This window comes from Dermochelys coriacea, chromosome 7 (assembly GCF_009764565.3).
Source record: "Dermochelys coriacea isolate rDerCor1 chromosome 7, rDerCor1.pri.v4, whole genome shotgun sequence".
NCBI lineage: Eukaryota > Metazoa > Chordata > Testudines > Dermochelyidae > Dermochelys > Dermochelys coriacea.
In genome coordinates, this window is record NC_050074.1 from 108976509 (window position 1) to 108980401 (window position 3893).

A 3893-nucleotide genomic window follows, 5' to 3' on the forward strand; every position below is an offset into this window, starting at 1 on the left:
CTTTCATATTTACTGTGGCACTGAGAATGTATTAAAATGCTTTATCCTTGCTTGTTTGGAGAATGCTGCAGATATTAATTCCAGCATGTTTGCTCCATAGATTGATTCATATCAAGAGTGTTCGTTTAAAGAATTATATTGCCATATTATTCCTTTCCCCCTTCTCTTTTGCAATTTTACTAAGAGCTTCAATAAGGGATTACAATCTTAATCTGCTGTTGTGGTTTTGAAGCATGATCCTGCAATTGAAGATGCAGTTCAGCAGTGTGGTACCATAATGCTGATAAAAAAGATAGATACCAAATTCTGATTAATATGATCACATCTTCCATTTAATCTGTTCCATGTAATATTTTAATAACTATTTAGAAAACATCAAATGCAGAATAGTATATGTTACTTGATTTACAAATGAGAATGCTGCCAGGAATAAAGAGGGGTTTGCTTTGACCTAATGCCCTGGTACATGTTAGTGAGCAAAAGAACTGAGGAGGGTTGTGACAGAAAGAAGACTGCAGAGCTCCTCTCAGTGAGTAAACATCACGGCTAGCCACCAGTGCATTGCGTGTGCATGGCAAGAAACATGGGTCTGGACTGATTCTTTGATTGAGGTATCAAACATACATTTTTGGATGTACACAGGGGTCATGCACTGTGTTTTTCAACATTGGGACCTCTTGTCCCCTTCCTTCTGACCATAGGTGCTAGAACTAGTGGTGCTGCCACACCCCCGGCTTGAAGTAGTAATAACAACCCAAATACATGATTTCCATCTTCAGCACCCCCACTATAAAAATTGTTCCAGCAGCATTGCTTATGACTAGTTTTTGTGGGGCTACTTGCAGAGTAAAGTACTACTCAACATAAGGGTGGCAGATTTCATACCATAGTGCACAGAATGGTTTTTATGCAAAAGGGTAGCAATGAGGAAAGGTTACAGAACCCCCCTTTTCCCCCCACAGAATTGGTTCCATCCTCCACAGGCATCACAGAGTGAGAAGCTAGAGCCAGGTAAAATTTAATTGCAATAACTCCAAGTGGTGGAAATTTGGAGCTGACAGCAGCCATTGGAATCACACACTAATTATTTTACTAAACCTCTATATTTTATGCAATAATGCTAGAAATATAATTTTAGTATGGCAAGCAATGTGCCAAGAGAGATCAGCATTACTGGACATTTTCTATCCCTTCTACAGTTAGGTACTTGAAGAGATGAGAATCTGCCAGGTTGGTTAAGAGTGAGGAAATGTAACGAGAATATATATATGTGTCCGGGAGGGGTTGATACTAATATCTTAGTGTCTTAGTCCATTATGGGCTTGAGGTGATCCTGATTTTACATAATCAGCAGGCTGGATTTTGTAGGCATCATGGCAGAAGTGAGTCTTAAGGAAGGATTTGGAGAATTGTCTCCAAACGGAGATACTCCTATCCATAAAGGCCATGCAATACATTTTATAGACAGTCCAATATGTCTGGTAGATCAGACGTGTGCTGCTCTTCCCTGTGGCAGACTATGGATCATAAATGTGAAGAACAAGAACCTGATCCTGCTCCAGTTGAACTCAGTGGTAAAACTCCCTTGGACTTTGAGAACAAAAGAGGGCTACATTTAGGCACCTTTCCTTGCTCATCAGCAGTTCTCACTGAGGTTTTAAGAAGTATACAAGTGAACATGCCTCTTTCTAATACATTGCTGAAGAGTCAGATGCAGACTATTTCAGGGACTTAGGGGGTAAGAGGAGTTGTCCTGCTGGGGTGTGTAAAGACTTTTTTTTTATAAAGAGTTGAGTTTTAAATGTTTTTTAGAGGGATACCTGGTCTTTCATGAGCTACAATTATACCTTGAGGCTAATTGTAGTTTAGACTGTATAATGATTGAATTAATTGTAGTTTATCCCTTGTAAACATTAAAGTTGTCTACTGAATAATGAAAATGAAAACCACACACACGGCATCACTGTCTCCGGGATCAGCGACACAGCCAGGGACATGGTATTTATGTATTTAAACCTGAATGTTCCTGACATTTTTCTCATTATGACTTCCAATTATTTATTCATAATTATTTCCTGTACAGCCAACATCACCCAAATGTCATGATTTCTAAGTACATCATTTTTACTGTCTGTATTTGTTCCAGATTCTCCAATTCTTGAGCTGCAAACCCTGGTCCCTGTGCACAGCTTTGGAACATGGGCTGTACATAAGGGAATTGCTTGGGGACTACGAGGGAATGGAAAACCTGTCTTCCCCAGCTGCAGAGTAGTCCGAAAGTGGCTCTGTGGCCACAACTGCAGCCTCACTGGAGACTCCATTCAAAAGGTTTGGCTCCTGAACACTTGTAATCTCAGATATACCAGCCATACTCCCCCACCACTAATGTGGAGAGAACCCCCACAGAACAGTGCTCTATGATGCTTAAGGGGCAAGGAAGAACTCCCTGTGCAGATTTGCTCTACAGCAGACCTGCACCAGTTCCGCTACCTATTGGGTCGGAAGCATCAATGAAGAGCATGGCAGAATTTGACTATGAGTTATATTTGCACTGCTGTAAGCTTATTCACCAGTCAAACATGAGCAGATAAGTTCAATGGTGATTATCTGAGAAAAAGAGAGTGAGTTTTTGGTGGCTGTTTTTTTTAAAGCCTACTTTAAATTCAGTACCAATGGACTTTACCGAGTGTGGAAGCTAATGGCCATAACATTCAAGTACAGCCACCACATGGGTTTTCCTTCTAAAAGTGAGGAGTTTTTGAATGTAGATCAGGCCAGCAAAGCACTGGTACCAGCAAAACAGAGATGACAAGGGAATAAAGGCATGGATTGACCTGCAGCAAAAAAGAGCTCTTTGAAATCCTTTGAGCAACACCAAGAAAGGAATTTATTCTCAGGCTTCAAAAAACATTTCTGTTTTTCCTTTGTGCAGCATCAGAAAGAAGGATCTGGAGACTGAGTGATGAGGGACCCAAAGGAGCATTGAGAGGTTAAATTTGGCTTTTATATCTGTGCCTGCAAGATCAAAAATATTTAAATAATAGAAGTGGGTTTTAAAAAAACCTTTGACAATAAACTTCGTTTCATTCCAATCAGGATGAGTATAATAAATTTGTAGTGAGCCTAACACATAACAGATGAGATTTTCAAAGGTGCCATGGTGTTTTAGACCTACTGTTCTCATTGAAATTAATAGGAGTTGTGTTTCTAAATCCCGTTGCAGCTTTGAAAATCTCAGCTAATAGGAAAACAGCATCCTAAGTGCTTTGAGGTTAGGAGGTTGGTTGGGTTTTTTTAATTGTAATTTGTGCTTGACACCCAGTAATACACACAAACCAGTTCAGTTCATCACATAATTGTATCCATTCACTGCACCAGTCAGAGATTTTCCATTTCATGCCTCATTCAAAATTTGGATTTCAGAAACTGACGTTACCATATATTACCTGGTTATACTTTTTTGTTCTTTTTGAAAAGTTTTCTCAAGTTGGCTGCATAAAGCAAGGGCCAAATTCTGACTTCATTTGGTCTTGTGTAAATCCAGATTTCAGAGTAGCAGCCGTGTTAGTCTGTATTCGCAAAAAGAAAAGGAGTACTTGCGGCACCTTAGAGACTAACAAATTTATTAGAGCATAAGCTTTCGTGAGCTAATGCATCCGATGAAGTGAGCTGTAGCTCACGAAAGCTTATGCTTTAATAAATTTGTTAGTCTCTAAGGTGCCACAAGTACTCCTTTTCTTTTTGTAAATCCAGAGTAACTCAAGTGACTTCAATACCATTATACTGAATTTATATCCTAAAACAATCTGGCCCCTGGTGTGCATTGGTGGTTTGAGGACTTTCTGGTTGTGTCTGTGACTTTAATCCAAAATCTCATAGCACTGAGGCAGCTG